Source organism: Triticum aestivum, chromosome 1B (assembly GCF_018294505.1).
Source record: "Triticum aestivum cultivar Chinese Spring chromosome 1B, IWGSC CS RefSeq v2.1, whole genome shotgun sequence".
NCBI lineage: Eukaryota > Viridiplantae > Streptophyta > Magnoliopsida > Poales > Poaceae > Triticum > Triticum aestivum.
The window spans coordinates 509,000,621-509,022,130 of record NC_057795.1 but is presented as its reverse complement, the minus strand read 5'-3'; the positions used below and the strand labels follow the sequence as shown (position 1 = coordinate 509,022,130).

At 48.9% G+C, this 21,510-nt stretch overlaps 2 pseudogenes; both read left to right on the top strand.

Annotated features, from left to right (window-relative positions):
• The first annotated feature begins 5,559 nt into the window (after positions 1-5,559).
• On the top strand, positions 5,560-19,554 carry LOC123079346 (probable RNA-dependent RNA polymerase 2; annotated as a pseudogene).
• Positions 19,555-19,863: 309 nt separating this feature from the next.
• On the top strand, positions 19,864-21,467 carry LOC123093442 (probable RNA-dependent RNA polymerase 2; annotated as a pseudogene).
• Positions 21,468-21,510: the final 43 nt, after the last annotated feature.

The following is a 21,510-nucleotide window of genomic DNA, read 5'->3' as shown; positions in this document are numbered from 1 at the left end:
TCACATAAACTACACCTTCCTCCACAAATTACACACTCTAGAGTGCAAACATATGAATTCACGACCATTATCTGAAACAGAGAAATAGGAAAGAGGTGCATAAACAACATGAAATAGGGAGTAAGTTAATTTTGTAAAAAGAGCAACTACCTAAACATTTTTTCGAAAATCTTCCTGGCCCTAATGGAAGGAGGGCTCCTATCATGGTAATCAGTAACACACATAATTAAGAGGGAGAGCAGTCAGTGTGAAGGTATTAGTTTTTAGTCACGGAAAGATATACTACCTGAGCCTGGAGATATGGGTGAGGCAGTACACATGGAAAAGAAGAACACTTAGTTAAGACGAGTATGTGCAGTACATACTTACGCATAAAGATTGATACTACCCTGTCCGATGTCAAAATGAACAGTGGTATGCCATTGTCGTTGAGCTTCTCCGCATCAACGCCATGACCATGCCTACATACATCTGGTGTCAAACAAAATATTTCTTTCTTCTGAGCATAAAAAATAAAAAATGCATTCAGAACCTTGATCTCATCAAATAACCTAGAACTACAAGTTAAAGTACCTTGCTATTTTAGGAAAAAAAATAACCCTCATCTAATAAAAAATCTCCTTCCTACAGATAGTAGATATGAAACATACTCTCTCCGTCCGAAAATACTTGTCGGAGAAATGGATGTATCTAGATGTATTTTAGTTCTACATACATCCATTTTTATCCATTGCTCCGACAAGTATTTTGGGACGGAGGGAGTAGAACCTAGGTACCAATGAACTATTCGTAGGTACACAGCAACCTGAAAATGGCATCCAGCAGGGCAGCCTAAGGAAGTAACTAAGCTCATGATTTAACACTACAACTAAGCTAGTATGATTAAGAGATGAACCTGTGCATGGAGGAACTGCTGCGAACCCCAAGCACCAACCCGCAGCAACAACAGCACCTCTGAAATGGAGGCTCCTCATGTTCCTACCAATATCACCTGAAATAAAAGTAACTAAGCTCACGATATAATAAGCTACAATCAATACATGAGAAGCAATTTATAAGTTAAATAATGCAATAAAAGGATATTAAACAAAGAAATAGATAAAAAATATCACCTGCGATGTGCCAAAAGGAGAACCTGACAATCTTCTTCCAACAACTGGAATAGCAGATCCTAGCAATCAAATGGTCAAGGGCACCAGCAGGGGGCAACCAGCAACGACAAAACTAACGAATAACCACCAGCCCTAACCACATCCTGCACAGCACAAAGAACTAAACCTAGATGAGCAAAAGGATAATAAGTCTAGACAAGCCTAAACAGTAACACGTGACCTAGATGAGCAGTAGAACATCACAAATCAAGTAAAACAGAAGAGTAACCAAAGAATCAAGAAATAATCTCTCCCATGGTGCAATGGCGGCAGGAAACAGTGTGATTTGGTGGCGGACTGCAAGATGGGACGAGGCCTCTGGCACTTTTGCAACCCCTTCAGGGTCAAGCAGGAGGGTTCGACAGCCAGCGGCGCTCCCTCAACGTGGTCAAGCAAGAGGCTCCGGTGGCCGGTGGCTGACGGCGAATCGGCCTCCTCCTCTGTTTCTAGGGTTAGGGAGGGGAAGAACAGGAAGGGAATAGGACGGGCGGCGATGGTGGTGTAGAGGAGCTCGGTGGCAAAGGGCTAGGTCGTCCGGGCGAAGGAGAAAGTGGGGGTGTGGGCTGCAGCCCCGCCATGTGCGGTGTGATAGAGGTTGTGGCTCACTAGGCTAGATTAGATCGGTCGTCCTACCTTCACTTTGAGTCGATGAGCCTGCCGAGGTGGCCATGGTGGATGGCTACGACGGTGATGGCAGAGTGGGCATTGGTGGCGGCGGCGGTGGAGCTTCCCGTCGGGTCGCGCCAACCCTAGATCCGTAGGGATGTTGGTGGGGGGCTGCAGCGCACAGTTGAACCTCGTATCGTGTGCTGCCGGCTCCCCCACCCCTTTATATGGCGCGGCGACAGGGGCCCACCAACCATAGTTTGGTTGGGCGCCCCCGATCAGGGCGCGAGGCAAGGGCCTGTTAGAGCCGTTGGCTCGAATGGGAGGAGATCAACCTAACATTCTCTCCCTTGATCTCAACTTTCCTTGCCTTCCATGATAAAACCCTTGGTTGTTTCATGTAAACTTTAGTAAAGTATAAAGTTAAAAGGAAAGTTGAGATAGGGGGGGGGGGGGGGGGGATGTTAGGTTGATCTCCTCCCGTTCGAGCCCAACGGCTCTAATGGGCCCTTGCCTCGCGCCCTGATCGGGGGCGCCCAATCAAACTATGGTTGGTGGGCCCTTGTCGCCGCGCCATATAAAGGGGTGGGGGAGCCAGCAGCACACGATACGAGATTCAACCGTGCGCCGCAGCCCCCACCAACATCCCTATCGATCTAGGGTTGGCGCGACGACAGGGGCCCACTAACCATAGTTTGGTTGGGTGCCCCCGATCAGGGCGTGAGGCAAGGGCCCTTTAGAGGCGTTGGGCTCGAACGGGAGGAGATCAACCTAACATGGTGCGCCAGCAACCCGCACTCATGCCGAGCGTGGAGGATGTGGGGACCAAGACCAAGGCGAGCTCGCGCCAATAGGCAGCTGAGGGGGAGGCGGCCGGAGTTGGCCAGCTGAGGGGAAGGCGGCCGGAGTTGGCCAGGATCTGAGGAGAGAATCGACGGCAGCATCAGCATAGAGGAAGGGCCAGGGTTAGGGGAGTGGGGAGTGGAGGGGAAGCGTGAGGAGAGAAGTGGAGGACAATGCGGCCGCGGCCACCTCACTAATTGGTGAGGTACCAACGAATTGGAAAAAGCCACGTGGCGTTAGACCACATGAAATCCCACAAATACCCTCGACGGGCACCCAAATCTACAGGTGGGGCCACGACCCCTGCGCCCATAAGAACAAGCGTCGGTCGCACCCCGACCACGTGACCCACCAGTCAAGGAGATAGGACCAATATCCCGAAGTAAGAAATGAGCAACATTATTCATTGATTGTCACATCACTCTCGATCCAACGGCCAGGATCTCATCAAGAAATCGAACAGCTGAAAGTACTTTGGACACACGATCAGATGGTCCAGAGAGCAAAGTGCCCTAAGAAGGCCTCATTTCTTGCATGGTTCTAACAATGGGATTCCTATAAGCAATTACCAACAGCACGGCGGCTATTGGGTCTTCCCAACAATATACCAAGCGTGATTCCATCTTTCTATGGTTTCTTTTTATCTTTCGTTTCCTTTTTCCAACATATACATATTTTTTCATAAACATTGTACATTTTTCGTATATATTAGAAACACTCTTTATACATGTTTAACATTTTCTAATACATGATTAATATTCTTTCAAATATATGTTATGATGTCTACCTTTTTATTCATATTGTACATTCTTCGTATACATCCAAACCTTTTCTTGTATACATTTAAAATTTTGAAATACATGATTTTTTTTTCAAATACTTGTTTTGACCATTTTTTTATACATGTTGAAACATTTTTTTATGATACAAAACATTATTTTTGAACTATTAGAACATTTTTACACATTGGCTAAACATTTTTTTAAATCACAAACACTTTATTTGAAATGCATGAACATTTTTAAAATGTAAATTACATATTTTGAATTACACGGTCATTTTTTTATTTTATCAGATTTTAAAGAAATGTCATGTACATTTTTTTAAATCAGTGCCATATACATATTTTTTTAAATGGTAAAAACATTTTTTAAGTTGACCGAACATTTTGTTACACTGCATTGAAATGTGCGATGAACACTTCTCAAAATTTTAACTAATTGTATTGCTTTTCACAATATAAACAAAAAGGGAAAAACATGTGTGATGTCAGAATGACAAGGCCACATGGTTACTGTGCCAAGCCCAGCACTGGCTCCCTGCAAGCGATAGACGGCACGCCCCTGCCACTCGGGCGCAGACTTCTCAAAATATTAACTTTTTTTAAAATATATGTATGTGTATTTGTTTTCAAAATATAATCAAAAAGGAAAAAACATGTGATGTCAGAATGGCGAGACCACATGGTTACTGTGTCGGCCACTCAGGCGCAGCCCATTAACGAGTGCTAACCGATCCTAGTTCTTGTGCAGTTATGTACTCAGATCTTATTTAGTATTTTTTGTTGAAGTATTGCAACCCTGTCCCTCGTAGTCCTTGCACCAGCCAAGCTCAAAGTTCAGTGATTTTACTACAGCGTTCATGCATTCAGATCACACACACGCCTGCGCGAGCAACTGCGCCTAAATGTTCAGAAGTAGGGATGAGGCACTTTGTAATTTAAGTACAGTACAATACAGAGTTGGGAACAGAGTTATGCCATACATTATATACTATACAGCTAGATATTCACAAGTTCAGACCACACATATAATTCTTTCAAGTGCAAGTTGTAGTAATTCTTCTTTCGTCCCGCTTTATATATAAAGCAAAGATCATCAACAACCCGATACAACGCATGCCATCAGAACACACACACACACCCAAGGCAGGATACATAGGCGTTGAGCGCAGCAACACCACCCCTAGCACTACATTAGCAACCGGGGGCCTCAACCGTGAACACGCCACCGCGAAGAGAAGAAGCTACATACGACGAACCGTGCGCTCAAGGCGGTGCCTATAGGAAGGTTATGACACCGAAGTGCCGCCACCGCCCGATCCAAAGATCAGAGTTTCCCCTAGAGCAACACGACGGGCACTGAGAGCCGCGACGATGCCTTCAAGAAGGGAACGTGTTTCGCCGCCGCCGGTCCGTCCGAAGATAGAACATGTTTTCACCCCGGCCAATATTCACTGCCACCGAACATCACACCACGCCGCCCACACGGCCATGGCCACCAGGCAGCACCAAGCCACGGGCTTTGCCCAAGAGCACCGCAACAATACCACCAGGGCCGCCGCCCCGGCATCCAGGACCTTGATGCCACCTCACCCGCCACCCACCGCTACCCCAACCAAAGAGACGAGTGGAAAGGAACTGCCTTTCGCACCGCTGGGCTATCCCCAGTGTCGAGACCCAATAGGCCGGCCAAAACTGGCCACCATCGACCCGTCCTGCCGCCGGGCGCGAGACAAGCTCGGTCCTGCCGCCGAGCACGAGACGAGTCAGGCCCTGCTGCCGGGCGCGAGACGGGCACGAGACGAGCTCGGTCCTGCTGCTGGGCGCGAGACGAGTCCGGTCCTGCTGCCGGGCGCGAGACGAGCGATGGGCCGTCGCTGGGAGAGGGCCAACCCTCCTACAAAGGTAGCGCCCGAACGACGGGGAAATGAATCGAAGGACGTCAAGGGCGCTCACCGACAAGCAGACACCGAAGAAGTCCAGCCGCTGCCATGAAACGACCCAGACCACCGCGATGGGCCACCACCACGCCGTGGCAGCCCACATCCATGTTGGGGCCCTGAGGGGCAGCCCCGAGCCAGCGCCACCACCCTCGCCGCCAACGGCCGCCGGACGCAAGGGCGGACGAAGCCCACACCGCCGCCAGCGCCACCACCAGCACGAACCACCACCACCACCATGCCGCCGCCACCACCTACCGTTGCAGGGCGGCCGCCCGCGGCCCAAGCCGCCCACAGCCCGCGCCATCACAGGGCCGAGCATGCGAGGCCGCGGCCACCCGCCCGCCTGGACACGCACCAACCACCGCCGCCGCGACGCCTCCAGCTTCGCCAGACACCGGCCATGCCGGAGCCAGACGCCCGTGACCCAAGCAGCACGCTGCCCCCGCCGCATGTCGGGCCACCGGAGCCAAATCCGTCAGATCTAGACGGGGCCGGCGCGCGCGTCACCGCCAAAGAAGCCGCAACCGCCACGCGTCGAAGGGGCCCCAAGCCACTGCTGCACCGCCGCCACCCAGCATGCCCGTTGCCGCGCTGCTGGGCCCCGCACAGCCCCGCGCCAGACGCCAACCGCGAGGAGAGGGAAAAGATCCCCGCCGCCACCAACGCCGGCCGGACTTTGCCCGGTGGCGCTGTGCGGTGGCGGCGGGGGGAGAGGTCGACGAGGGAGGACGTGCGGCGGCGCGCTAGGGTTTCCCCCGAGGACGCTCGCGGGAGCGGCTCGGGGGGTCGGGGGTCCAATGCGCGTCGTAGTAATTCTTTCACTAGTTCACATCACACACACACCAGATTAAATACATGGTTGTGCAAGTTCAGATCACACACCAGATATTCAGAAGTACAATACATGGTTGTGCAAGTTGTAGTAATTTTTTCACTAGTGGTAGTTCTTTGAAATTTGCATCTACAATATTAGTTAGTGTTGTGCAACCTGGTCAATCCAAAAATTCGAAGAGAAAGAAAACTTGGCTTGATAAGTTGCACAAGGGAAAGAGCAAGGCAACTGAACCCGCTGTTTCAAACAGGAAAGGAGCAATTTAAGGTATATATTCTAATCTGGAGATATGAACTTTCATTGCCAGTAAAAAAAAAGAAAAATGATCATGTACAGTCCAAGTTTGAAGTGGAGAATGATGGCAGCACGAGAAGCGCAAATGTGGTGAATGAAAAGTACATTGCCATTGAGAGCTTTACTCAGCTCCTCGCAGTTCCTTAGCAATGGCTACTGGCAGTGTTGGCGTGCGCCTCCACGGCCACGGTGTGAGTCTCTAATATCCCACCCTCCGCCATCAATAGGGAGCTTCTAACCTTCTTCAATTCCGCCGTTGCCGCTGCTGGCGAAGCGTACGCCTGCGAGATCGCCGCAGCCCGATGCGGCTAGCTAAGTCGAGGAAATGGCGCCGTTCAGTTCGATTCCATTGCCACTGCAACCCTTGCCGCCAAACTCGCCTCCTCCGCTTGCCTACCCCGCTTCCTCGGCTCCCTCCTCTCCGTTTCCCCTGCCCCGGAGGACCTTCTTCCCCACGTGCCCGACGTTTCTCTCCGCGCAGCCGATGCACGCCTCTTTGTAGGCAACTGCGTCGCTGAGGGCAAATTCGAGGTGGCTAATTCTTGGGACAGCATTCGCGTAGAAGTCATCCAGGGTAAGCGGCTCATAGAACTGTACCTGAATCATGACTCCCAGAGGTACAAGCTTGAGGTGTTCTTTGAGGACATCAGCAACTGCTACAAGTGCAGCTTTGATGGGGCCAGCGGCATCTTGCTGCAGGTGAGTTGCTCACCGTGTTGCTCTGATACTTCTATTTTACCCTTTTTAACATAATATTAGTCAGACGTTGCGGTTACATGGCGAGGTAGAAAGCCCCAAATGTTAGATGCATTTATATGTTACATATTAGATTCATGCAAGTGAAGTAAGCCAGACAAGAGGTTTGATATGCATTGTGTGCATACCTTGATTTAACTCGGTGGTATGGTTCATTACTGGACTTCATGAAATGTGAGTAGAGTGGTAACTGAATTTGCATTTGTTTGTTCTCAAAACTTTAGTAAAACTAAATTATTTTTTGTTATGGTATATTTAGAGCCAAAACACATAAAGCTTGTTTCACTAAGTGCTATCTTAACTATCCAAATGGTCGCTTGTTTCTAGACATAATTAGATTTAGTTAATGGGTTTTCAGAATCTTGACTCGTACGAATAAGACTCTTGCTTTTGTTAACAACAGTTTACGAAAAAATGTCATGTTGGGTTAATGGATAGGATGTGCCTTCTTTTACTTTCCAAATGCATGTGCTGGACAATTTTTTGGGGCAGGGGCATTTAGTGCAAAAATAGATGTTGTGCGCCAGTCTAGTAGTTTGTTAACTATTTATATACAGCAAGATATAAGCAAGATGTTATATCGATCTAGTGGTATCCAGTATGTCAAATGTGGGAACATCTTGGTTGAACTTAGGAAGCTCTAGATGTACTTCCTCAATACTTGCGTGAGTTAAAAAAATTGGCACATTCTAGTCAGGAAACTAGAGTGAACTATCACAATGGTCTGGTTTGCAATTATGCACTAGAGCCCACAAAATAAGATGGATAGCTCTGCTATTTTTATTTACACTCCTATATATATCTCAGTTGGTGGTTTCTAATTAGGGTGATACGGATTTGAAGCTTATTTGATGAATACAAATCACCGATACTTCTCTAAATTTACTGCTTGCCATACTTCTTAGAGGATTACTTGGTCAGGCGCAACACTCTTATGATTCATTCTATAATTCTGAAGCTGGTAAAAATATATATCATCTTGAGTAATGTCAATTTAATGTTGTTTCAGTTCATGTATGCACCAAGAAAATGCACTACAATTTCTGAGCTTGCAGTTTATTCAAGGTTCTCGGATGACCGCTTTCATGCATGCAGGGAGGATGGGAAGTTTACCTGGGTCAGACCACTAGATTTTACACCTAACCACTCTTTCGGGAAGTGTTCAACTTGTTAACTTAATCCAAACAATGTTTGGTTTGCTGGCTTGATTAAGCTTAATAGTGATCAAGCTGGCCGGGTGAGTAAATAGTAAGTTTGGATGAACGTGAGGTGTGGCTGGTTTGCACGCCGTGTACTAGTTTGAGTCCCAGTCTGTTTAGTAGTACTGTAGTAGTAGTTGTCCATGTGGAGTTGGAGTCCGTATAGGTTTAGGTTAGTATGCTTGGTCGGCTGGCTGTGCATATACCCAAAAAGGCTTTCGCCCGCTTTATATATAAAGCACGATCAACATACATACCGCAAACCACCCGACACCACACACACACCCAAGGCAGATACAAGGGAGCTGACGTACAACAACACTACTCCAAAAGCTCCAAAGCAGACAACTAGTAGACAGATAGAGCATATCTAAGAATCTAAGGAGCTCTCCTTCGTGAACGAGTCACCGCGAGGGGACGAAGCCGACACTCGACGAACCAGGGCCTCCAAAGCGGTGCTTCCAGGAAAGAAACGACACCGTAGAGCCGCCACCGCCCGATCCACGAAATCGAGGTTTTCACCTGGAGTAACACGAAGGACGCAGGGCCACGGCAATGGAGCCTTCAAGAAGGGAACAACACATGGACGCCGCCGCCATTGGTCTGGAGCCAGACGAGGTTTTCACCCCGGCCACCACCCTCCGCCTCCGCCTGGCGGACAGCCCAACACGAGAGCGCCGGCCGCACCACCACCATAGAACGTCAAGAGCCCGCCCCCATGCTGCCCACGCGACCATGACAGTGAGCCGCCCGCACCCGAGCCATGAGCTCCGCCCACGAGCCCGCAGCTCCCGCCACCAAGGCCGCCGCCCTGCATCCAGACACTCCGAAGACCAATAAAGGGACAGGCTTTGAGTCGATCAGCAGAACCCAAGCACCAACAGTACCGCCAGTGACCGTCCCACCTCGGACACCGGTCTGCAGCCAGGAGGCGTGAGGCCTGGAAAAGGGGAGGGGAGCGGAGCTCGTCCGGACCGGCGCACCCCTGCACCGGTGACAGGTAGTCGGTCTACCCGTCCCTCCAGCAGCCTCCCCTACGTCACCCCTGACGCCCTAGCACGGCCACCGGCCAGACCAATGCGAGGAAGATGCAGCCACCCGTCCACCGGCGAGGTCCGCCGGATCGATCGCACCCGCCACCGAAGAAGGCCTCCAGAGGGGCCAGCGCCCTGACCCGCACCACCGGCGTGACGCCGGAACGCCCCGCCGCCAGGAACCGTCGCCGGAGCCACCTCTTGCAGCGCCGCCCCCACCACCTGACGCAGGTCACGGCAGGGGGCCGCCCGCATCCCGCGCCGCCACGACCCTCTCCACCCGTCGCCGACGCTGGCCGCATCACCGCCATTAGCAGAGAAGGGCAGCCCAACAAGAAGCGAGAACCACCCCCATGACGCCCGCCGCACCGTCGCCAGGAGCTCGTCGCCGACCACTCCGCGGCATGCCGCGCCGCCGCACCCACCAACCAGTCCGGCGCCCAGGCCCGGCGGATCTGGCCGCGCCTGACCACCCGCGCGCGGGGACGAAGGAAGCCCCGCCGCCGCTTGCGCAAACCGGGCTTCTCCCGACCGCACCCTCCAGCAGCGGCGAGGAGGAGTAGGGAGGGAGAGGGGGCCGAGCGGAGGAGATCGGGGTGCCCGCCCAGACCGCCTCGCGGGTGGCGGCGCGGGAGGGGGAGTGGGGTTCGCTCGGCTGTGCATATATATGGCGACTGCTACAGATAAGCCGGATGATTTGACCTCTAGGAAATCATCCGCCTTGCCAGCCGCTCGATTAGACGCATCTGACCCGTCCGATCAGAGCAACTCAGCCCCCACGTCCTCCTTCTCCTCTCATCTTGCATCCACAGGGCCATCGGCTGCTGCGACACCCGCCTCTTCAGCAACGACGACAATGGGAAAGGAAACCATTGACTGCAGCATCGACGCACCTGCCATCACACCTACGCCGACGAGCGCACGCAGCTCCGCGAGCTGTCAGCGACTGATGCATCACAGCACCATGAGCCACCGGGGTTGCTCCATGGCAACATAGGGCTCGTCGCCGCCGCACGAAGCTTCATTGCAACTTCAGCGAGAGCTTCATTGCAACGCCGACGAGCTTCAACGGCCTCCCCGACGCTTCAATGCAACTCCGACGGGCTTCACTGCAACTCCGGTGGCGCTTCATTGCAACCTGCGCGGAAGCAACTGTAGCTCCGCGGCCCCCGACGATGCTTCACTGCAGCGCCGACGAGCTTCAACCACCCTCGCGCGCTTCACTGCAGTTCTGGCAGCCCCCGGCAATGCTTCATCACAACGCCGGCGTGCCCCCTTTGCTTCACCGGCTGCTGCAGCCCCGCCAGCACCGCACCACCGGTGACCTGACGACGTCACGCCCCATCCGGCATACAACACGGTGGATGCTGCACCGCAGCGGGTCAGGTGGCCCCACCGCGGCGCCATCGATGCTCTGCCGCACTGGACGACAACGCCTCAACTGCGAGATGCCGACTGCTGCATCCCTGCCGGCATCGCAGCACTGATGACCCAGGCGGCGTCGCACCCCATCTACAGGTTGCAGCTCGCGGAGTGCCTGCAACAAGAAAAAGCCGCCGACTAGTGGTGGTTGGACGGGCGTGGGAGCACTAGCTGGCTGGTGGCGGAGTTGGTTGGAGATAAAAGGGAGAGAGAACGGGAGCCAGCAGAGGGGATTGAGCGCATGTAGCGGTGCAGCCGAGAAGATAAGGAAGAGAGAAGTGGTTTGGCGGTCCCGCTTGGACACGTGGCGCAAGTCGAAGGCGAATTAAGGAGACGAGAAATCAACCGGTTGAAAAGAAGAGTTTTCCTATATATATGTATGCACATCACGCTATGAGTTTTGTAAAACCGAGAGAAAAAGGAGAAAAGAAATAAAGAGAAAATAACAGCACAACAAGGACCCTTGGTTATCAGATTTTTGTGCACGTGTGTTCTTGTGATTTGACGTGATCGATCCTAAGGGCGAATTTCCAACACAACTCTCACCCTCATACTTGAGGGATGTGCACCAGTGTCATTTATTGTCGACAGCTTACCTTTGCCAGGAGAATTGAGGGAATTGGCCATATGATTAATGGAATCTGTTGGCTCATCGTTGGTTTCCCTTGTTGACTGACCGAGTAACTGCTCAGTGCCTTTTGAAGTTATTTTTCGTCCCAATTCTCTTCTTCACATGGGGAAGATAGTTGCCAAACATGTTAATGCTGATCTGTTTAAAGCTCTTGAAGAAATACCAATTCGTATTTCAAGAAGGATTTCCGAGAAAATGAGCAAGTTAGAGTTTACATGCTATGAACCTTTGCACACTTCATCCAGCAGGAGGCTCATAGCAGGAAAAAGAGTCACAATACAGGAGAGTGAAGTTGGGATCAAAGTATTAAATGAACTTCTCCAATCCCAATAATTCTCCTCTCCCAAATCCATCATCATGCAAGCCTAGCGCCTCTTGGCGTGGTGATTCTTCCACGTTTCCATCCTCTATAAAACTCCATGATAGTCGGATTTGTGTGTTTTACACACAAGCGAGTCGAAGAGATTTGTCAGGGGAGGAATGGAGGGGGATAGCAAATTAGCAATCTTGTGATCAATACTCATTGCACTATATGCAAAATTACTACAAGTTCAATCGGATGTTGCAAAATTACTATCGTGCAGACGTCGCGAGCCCCGACGGCCCTCATGCCACCGCTGGCCTCGCCGCAGCGCGCAGCGCCACATGTCGCACAACTGCTCGCACCCCGCACATGTCCACAGAAGTGGAGGTGACTCGCATCGCCGTGTGGTTGCCCCCTTGTATTACCTCTTTGGGTGGCACCTCAGGTGCCCATATCCGACAGGGAAACCTTGTCGCACTAGGGTCAGATCAGGAGACACACTTTGCCTCCCTCGCAAGCCCTAGTGGCGTGCCTCATCTACTGTCGGGAGCTTCGTAAAGGTTAGATCCCCGGAGAAGAGGTGGAGAGCGTGCAATATGAGAATAGAGAAAAGGACTATATTTTCAGCAAGAATTTTCGTTCAAAAGGTGAGAATCGTAGTGTCCCTTTGAGGAGGAAGATAAACTCCCCTACTGATGTTAGCAAACCTTGCCCTCTACAATTGTGAAGAGCAAACCTCTACATTAGTGATGATGGCATACCTTGCCCACCAAAGGAAATGGGGGGCTTTGGTGGTTCTGTCTTGGATCTCAAATGCATGTTTTCGGAGAAAATGCATAAGAGAGGGCTGACAAAGTTGTGAGTGAAATATTTGCAAAAGCAACATTTAGTAGAAGTGATCAGTGCCCTTGCTTAGATCTTTCGGGGAGGGTAAGAACTGACGTAAAGACAGTATGGAAGGCTACAAATGGGAAGGACTCAAGTGATAACTACCTATATTGTCCAGTCACCATTTGTCTCCAAGATGATGACCTAATTCACTTTCAGATGCATTAGGCTAGGCAACCGCGTCGCCGAGCGCAAATTGAGGCGACTAATTCTTGGGATAGCATCTGTGTAGAAGTCAACCCGGGGAAGCGGCGCATAGACATGTACCTGAATCATGATTCCCAGAGGTACAAGCTTGACGTGTTATTTGAAGACATCCGGAACTGCTACCAGTTTAGCTTTGTTGTGCCTAGCGGCATCTTGCTGCAGGTGAGATGCTCACCTTGTTGCTCTGATATTTCCATTTCTTTCCTTTTTACATAATATTAGTTAGACATTACGATCACATGGTGAAGTAGAAAGCCCCTAATGTTAGATGCATTTACATCTGACATATGAGATTCATGCAAGTGAGGTGAGGAAGACAATTGGTTGATATGCATTGTGTGCATACCTTGATTTAAATCGATGGTATGGCTCGCTACTGTGTTCGTGAAATGTGAGTAGAGTGGTAACTGAATTTGCATTTGTTTGTTCTCAAACTTTAGTAAAACTAGAGTGTTTTTTGTTATGGTATATTTAGTGACTAAACACATAAAGCTTGTTTCACTAAGTGCTATCCTAACTATCCAAATGGTCGCTTGTTTTAACATAACTAGATTTAGTTATTAATGGCTTTTCAGAATCTTGACTCATATGAATAAGACTCTTGTTGTTGTTAACACCAGCTTACGAAATTATGTCATGTTGGGTTAATGGATTGGATGTGCCTTCTTTTTCTTTCCAATGCATGTGCATGACAATTTTGGGGGGCAGGGGCATCTATTGCAAAAATAGATGATGTGCACCAATGCTAGCCGTTTGTTAACTATTTATATATCTGCGAATGTTACAGCAATATGTTATATGGATCTAGTGGTATCCAGTATGTCAAATGTGGGAACATCTTGGTTGAACTTTGAAACAGGAAGCTCTAGATGTACTTCCTCCCTCAATACCTGAGCTAAAAATTTGGCAAATTCCAAGTCAGGAAACTAGAGTGAACTATCACAGTGGTCTGGTTTGCAATTATGCGCTAGAGCCCATAAAGAAAAATGGTCAAAAAAAGTCAGCAGTGAATGAGTCCGACTCGGTTCCCCTCCCGGGTCGCCCCGCGCGCGACCGGGAGGAAACCCTAGCCGCCGCCGGCCGGGTCCCTCCTCCCTCTTCCCCTCTCCCCTCGCCGCCGCCAGAGGGCGCGGCCAGGCGAAGCCTGGTCGTCGCCGGCGGCGGCGGGGAGCTCCTGTCCCCTCTCGCGTTGGGCTCGGGGCGGGCCGAGGCCGGCGGGCCGGGGTGCCCCGCTTGACGGCGGGCGCGGCAGTGCGGCGGCGCGCCGGTGCGGTGGCGGCGGCGTGACGGGCGTCGCGTGGAGGGGCGTGCTTGGGGGCGGGATGCGATGCCCTCGACCGGATCTGGCCCTCCGGGCGGCGCGGGCCGTGGGCGGCGCGGCTGCGGGCGGCCCCCTCTGCCTTGGCCGTCCTGGCTGGGGGAGGTGGCGGCGCAGGTGTGGTGGTGTGTGCGGCGGCGCAGGTGGTGCGGCCGGTGCGCTGGCCGATTTGGTGGCTGCGTGCCCGGCGGATTCAGTGCCAGGAGTCCGGCGGGCGGCGCGGGATGGGCAGTGGCCTGGCGTTGCTGCTGCTCCGGCCGTGGAGAGGTCCACGGTAGCTTGGCAAGTCGACTGCAGCGGCGGCTGGCATGTTTCGGCGTCGGTTCGTCCGTAGGCGGCGTGCGGCGGCCTTCGATTCCTCTTCCCGTCGCCCGCGCTCCACTTTCGTCGATGGACGGGACTTCTCCCAGCCGTGGTCCATCGCCCGTCTCGCGCCCGGCAGCAGGACCGCGCTCGTCTCGCGCCCGGCAGCAAGACCTCTCCCGTCTCGCGCCCGCCAGCAGGACCGCGCCCGTCTCGCGCCCGCCAGCAGGACCGCGCCCGTCTCGTGCCCGGCAGCAAGACCACGCTAGTCTCGCGCCTGGCAGCAGGACGGGCCGATGGCGGCTGGTTGGGGGCAGCTCAGGGGTGCGAAAGGTGGGGCTTTTCCACCCGTCTCTATAGGTGGCGTGGCGCTGGGTTACTGGTGAGGTGGCGTCGAGGTCTTGGATGCCGGGGCGGTGGCCCTGGTGGTGGTGTCACGGTGCTCTTGGGCAAAGCCCGTGCCTGGGTGCTGCCCTGTGACCATGGTCGTGTGGGCGGCATGGTCACCGGGGTGTGGCGTTCGGTGGCGGTGAGTATTAGCCGGGGTGAAAACCTGTTCTATCTTCGGACGGACCGGCGGCGGCGAAGCTCGTTCCCTTCCTGAAGGCGTCGCCGCGGCCATCATTGCCCGTCGTGTTGCTCCAGGGGAAACTCTGAATCTCGGGTCGGGCGGTGGCGACGCTCCGGTGTCGTATCCTTCCTGAAGGCACCGCCTTGGAGCCCACGGTTCGTCATATGCGGCTTCATCTCTTCGCGGTGGCGTGTTCATGGTCAAGGACCCGACTGCTCTTGTAGTGCTTGGGGTGGTGTTGCTGCGCTCAGCGCTTATGTATCTTGCCTCGGGTGTGTGCATGTGTTGTGGTGGCGTGCGTTTGTACCGGGTTGTTGTTGGTCGATGCTTTATATATAAAGCGGGGCGAAAGCCTTTTTCGGTAAAGAAAAATGGTTAGCTCTGCTATTTTTATTTATACTCCTACACATATCTCAGTTGGTGGTTTCTAATTAGAGTGATACGGATTTGAAACTTGTCTGATGAATACACATCATTGATACTTTTATAAATTACTGATTGTAATGCTTCTTAGACTATGAGTTGGTCAGACGCCTCTTATAATTCATTCTATAATTCCGAAGCTAGTATAAATATATAGCATCTTTGAGTAATGTCAATTTAATGTTTGTTTTAGCTCATGTATGCACCAAAAATAAGCACTGCAATTTCTGGGCCTGCAGTTTATTCAAGGTTCTCAGATGATTGCTTTCATGCAGGCATGGAGGATGCAAAATTTACCTGGGTCAAAGCACTAGATTTTACACCTAAGCACTCTTTCAATAAGTGTAGTGTTCAACTGTCAGCCTCATACTTGATGAAGGTGCACTGCTGTAACTTATAGTCAACAACATACCTTTGTCAGGAGAATTGAGGGAATTGGCCATATCCTTAAGGGAATCTGTTCGACGATCGTTGGTTCCCGTTGTTGACTGCCCGAGTGGCTGCTCAGTGCCTTTTGAAGTTGTTTTTCGTCTGAATTATCTTGTTCCATGGGGAAGATAGTCGCCAAACATGTTAATGCTGATATGTTTAAAGCTCTTTAAGAAATACCACTTCATATTTCAAGGAGGATTTATGAGAAAATGAGCAAGTTAGAGTTTACATGCTATGAACCTTTGCACTTCATCCAGTAGGAGGCTCATAGCAGGAAAAGGAGCCATGATACTAGAGAGTGGGGCTAGGATCAAAGTATTAAATGAACTTCTCCAATCCCAATAATTCTCCTCTCCCAAATCCACCATCATGCAAGACTAGGCCTCTTGTCATGGTGATTCTTGCACGTTTCCATCATCTATAAAACTACATGATAGTCGGATTTCTGTGTTTTACACACAAGCGGGTCGAGGAGAGATCAAGTGGAACTCACACAAATTGTCAGGGGCGGAATGGAGGGCGGTAGCAATATTGTGATCGATACTCACTGCACTATATGCAAGGTCACTACCAGTTTAGTCGGATGTTGCAAAATTGCCATTATACAAACGCGGCGAGCATCGCCGCGTGAGCCCCGACAGCTGTCATGCCACCGCTCGCCTCGCCGCAGCGTGCAGCACCACATGTCGCACAACTGCTTGCACCTTGCATATGGCCATAAAAGTGGAGGTGACCCGCGCCGCCGTGCAGTTGCCCCCTTGTATTACATCTTGAGGTGGCACCTCATGTGCCCATATCCGACAAGAAGACCTTGTCGCACCAGGGTCACATCAGGAGACACACTTTGCCTCCCTTGCAAGCCCTAGAATCATGCCTCATCTACTGCCAGGAGCTTCATTAAGATTAGATCCCTGGAGAAGAGGTGGAGAGCATGTAGTATGAGAATAGAGGAAAGGACTATATTTTCGGCAAGAATTTTCATTCAAAGGGTGAGAGTAGTAGTGCCCCTTTGAGGAGGAAGATGGACTCCCCTACTGATGTTAGCAAACCTTGCGCTCTGCAACTGTGGAGAGCAAATAGTGATGATGAATTACCATGCCCACCAAATGAAATGGGGGGTTGTGGTTCTGTCTTGGATCTCAAATGCATGTTTTCAAACAAAATGCATAAGAGAGGGCTGACAAAGTTCTGAGGTGTGAAATATTTGCAAAAGCAACATTTAGTAGATGTGATTAGTGCCCTTGCTGTGATCATTCGGGCAGGGTAATAACTGGCGTAAAGACAGTACGAAAGGCTGCAAATAGGATGGACTCAAGGGATAACTACCTATATTATCCAGTCACCACTTGTCTCCATGATGATGACCTAATTCACTTTCAGATGCATTGGGCTAGGCAACCGCGTCGCCGATCACAAATTTGAGGCGGCTAATTCTTGGATAGCGTCCGCGTAGAAGTCAACCCAGGGAAGCGGCACATAGACATGTACCTGAATCATGATTCCCAGAGGCACAAGCTTGAGGTGTTCTTTGAGCACATCCGGAACTGCTACAAGTGCATCTTTGTTGGGCCTAACGGCATCTTGCTGTAGGTGAGCTGCTCACCGTGTTGCACAAATACTTCTATTTTTACATAATATTAGTTAGACGTTACGATCACATGGCGAGGTAGAAAGCCCCAAATGTTAGATGCATTTACATCTCACATATGAGATTCATGCAAGTGTGGTGAGGCAGATAATAAGTTTGATATGCATTGTGTGCATACCTTGATATAACTCGGTGGTATGGTTAGCTACTGTATTCGTGAAATGTGAGTAGACTGGTAACTGAATTTGCATTTGTTCTCAAACTTTAGTAAAACTAGATTATTTTTTTGAGCGTAAACACATTTGTCACTTATTGTCAACAGCTTACCTTTGTCAGGAGAAATGTGGGAATTGGTCATATCATTAATGGAATCTGTTGGCCCATCATTGGTTCCCCTTGTTGACTGCCCGAGTGGCTGCTCAGTGCCTTTTGAAGTTATTTTCGTCTCAATTCTCTTGCTCACATGGGGAAGATAGTTGCCAAACATTTTAATGATGATTTGTTTAAATCTCTTTAAGAAACGCCAGTTCATATTTCAAGGAGGATTTTTGAGATAATGAGCAAGTTAGAGTTTACATGCACAGATTCTTTGCACTTCATCCAGCAGGAGGCTCATAGCAAGAAAAGGAGCCACAATACTTTGATGTCTTGTAGGACCGAAGTTCAAGGAAAATTAATGATGTGTTACAAAATTCACACTACTCCATCCAAAATATAGTACTTGAGACCCGAGGAAGAAGTTTCAAATTATGTGGTTAAGCCTGCTAGAAAGTATGCATTCTGACTTTGCTAGAATTGCTTTTGTTGACGAATACTTGACTAAGCTTTTTCCAGATGTTATCTCTGCTAGAAATGGATGAGGGTTCATTTCACAAAGAAGTATGAATTCATGGCCTTCGCAATAGGTCAACTTTGTGGAAGTTCTGTTTGGATGTCTGCTTCTATTGATTCCCTGAAGGCCGAGGATATAAGAAAGTGGATGGGCCACTTTGAAGAAATTCGCTAGAATGGGTCAGGTGTTCAGCTCCTCTAGACAAACAGTTGAAATCCTACCACGGGATGTGGAAGAGATTCCAGATGTTGAAGTCACAACTGATGACACTAAATACATATTTTCTGATGGTATTGGGAAGATACCGAGAGATTTGCCAAAGAAATTGCTCACTGAATTAGATTAGATCGTACTAACCCTCCTCCAGCTTTTCAAATAAGGTATGGTAGTGGTACCTACAAAGGAGTTGTTGCTGTCGACCATGGTTCCTTTCATGATATTCTCTACAACCTAGCATGAAGAAATTCGAATCTAAAAGCACAATGTTTAACATTACAAGTTGGAGCAAAGCCCAGCCATGCTATATGAATCGTGAAATTATCTCTCTCCTTTCAACTTTGGGAATAAGAAATGAGATATTTGAGTTGATGCAACAAGATGACATGCATGAATTAGTTGAAAATGCTGACGAACAAAGAAGCTGCTCTCTCTGTTATGGGAAAAATTGCTAGTGACAGAACGAAGACAACATCCAAAAGGTTACTGCAAGGTTATGAACCAAGTTTAGAACCTTACCTGTTGATGATTCTTAAGGCCCATCAAGTTAATGTCTGACCGACATAAGAACTAGATGTAATATTCATGTCCCAAAAGGCCATGTAAATATTGGTAGTTTGGACGAAACACGTGAATTAAAACATGGTAAGTCTACATCAGAATTACAAAAAACAGCAAAGAGCATAAGGATAATGGTCAACCGTATTTTTCTAAAGATAATGGGAAAGAGAAACAACAATTGCTGTTGTAAAAGCTGCAATATCAAAAAATCATTGTCTCCATCCTGGTGACATCGGAGTACTTGAAGCTGGATATCACAATGGATTGTATGCTAAGAACCTGGTTGATTGTGTTGTCTTCCCTCAACGAGAAAGGTAATGTTATATGTTATATTGAAACTGAAAGGCGACCATCTAGAGTTCATATTGTGAGCTTCATAATGTCAATTTAATGTTTGTTTCAGCTCATGTATGCAGTAGAATTTCTAGGCCTGTAGTTTATTTGAGGTTCTCAAATGACCGGTTTCATGCATGCACGGAGGATGCGAAGTTTACCTGGGTCAGAGCACTAGATTTTACACCAAACCAATCTTTCGGGAAGTGTTCAACTCTCACCCTCATACTTGATGAAGGTGCAACAGTGTCATTTATATTCGCTAGCTTACCTTTGTCAGGAGAATTGGGGGAATTGGTCGTATCATTAATGGAATCTATTGGCTCACCGTTGGTTCCCCTTGTTGTTGACTGCTCGAGTGGCTGCTCACTGCCTTTTGAAGTTATTTTCGTCTCAATTCTCTTGTTCACATGGGGAAGATAGTTGCCAAACATGTTAATACCGATCTGTTTAAAGCTCATTAAAAAAAACCACATCATATTTCAAGGAGGATTTTTGAGAAAATGAGCATCTTAGAGTTTACATGCTATGAATCTTTGCACTTCATCCAGCAGGAGGCTCATAGCAGGAAAAGGAGCCACAATACTTTGCTGCTCCATCCAAAAGTAATGATGTGTTACAAAATTCACATTAATCCATCCAAAATATGCTACGTGGGACCCGAGGAAGAAGTTTCAAATTATGTGGTTAAGCCTGATAGAAAGTATGCTTCTGACTTTGCTAGAGTTACTTTTGTTGATGAAGACTTGACTAAGCTTTTTCCAGATGTTATCTCTGCTAGAACTAGATGTTCTCTCTCCTAGAACTGCTAGAACTAGATGTTATCTCTCCTAGAACTGGATGAGGGTTCTTTTGGATGAGGGTTCTTTTCCCAATCCTTGAAAACTAGTTGTATTACTGCATTTCATCTATCCTGAAAGAAGGACTTTACATTGGTCCAAAGAAGTATGAATTCCTGGCGTTCTCAACAGGTCAACTTTGTGGAAGTTCTGTTTGCGTATTTGGTTCCAATGATTCCTAAAGGCCGAGGATATAAGAAAGTGGATGGGCCACTTTAAAGAAATTCGCTAGAATAGGCCAGCTGTTCAGCTCCTCCAGACAAACAGTTGAAATCCTACCATGGGATGTGGAAGAGATTCCAGATATTGAAGTCACAACTGATGGCACTAAATACATATTTTCTGATGGTACTGGGAACATCTTGAGAGTTTTGCCAAAGAAATTTCTCACCGAATTGAATTAGACCGTACTAACCCTCCTCCAGCTTTTCAAATAAGGCATGGTAGTGGTAGCTACAAAGGAGTTGTTGCTCTCGACCATGATTCCTTTCGTAATATTTCTCTGCAGCCTAGCATGAAGAAATTCGAATCTAAGAGCACAATATTTAACATTACATGTTGGAGCAAAGCCCAGCCATGCTATATGAATCGTGAAATTATCTTTCTCCTTTCGACTTTGGGAATAAGAGATGAGATATTTGTGTTCATGCAACAAGATGACATACATGAATTAACTGAAATGTTGTCGACCAGAGAAGCTGCTCTCTCTGTTATGGGGAAAATTGGTAGTGCCGAAACGAAGACAACATACAAAATGTTACCGCGAGGTTATGAACCAAGTTTAGAGCCTTACCCATTGATGATTCTTAAGGCCCATCAAGATAATGTATGATTGATATAAGAACTAGATGTAATATTCATGTTCCGAAAGGCCGTGTACTTATTGGTTGTTTGGATGAAACAAGCGAATTAAAATATGGTGAACTATACATCAGAATTACAAAAAACAACAGAAAGCAGAAGGATAATAGTCAGACGTATTTTTCTAAAGATAATGGGAAAGAGAAAAACAACAATTGTTGTTGGAATAGTTGCATTATAAAAAAAATCCTTTTCTCCATCCCGGTGACATCACAGTACTTGAAGTTGTATATGAAAATGGATTGTATGTTAAGAACCTGGTTGACTGTATTGTCTTCCCTCAGTGAGGTGAAAGGTAATGTTGTATGTTATATTGAAACTGAAAGGCGACCATCTAGAGTT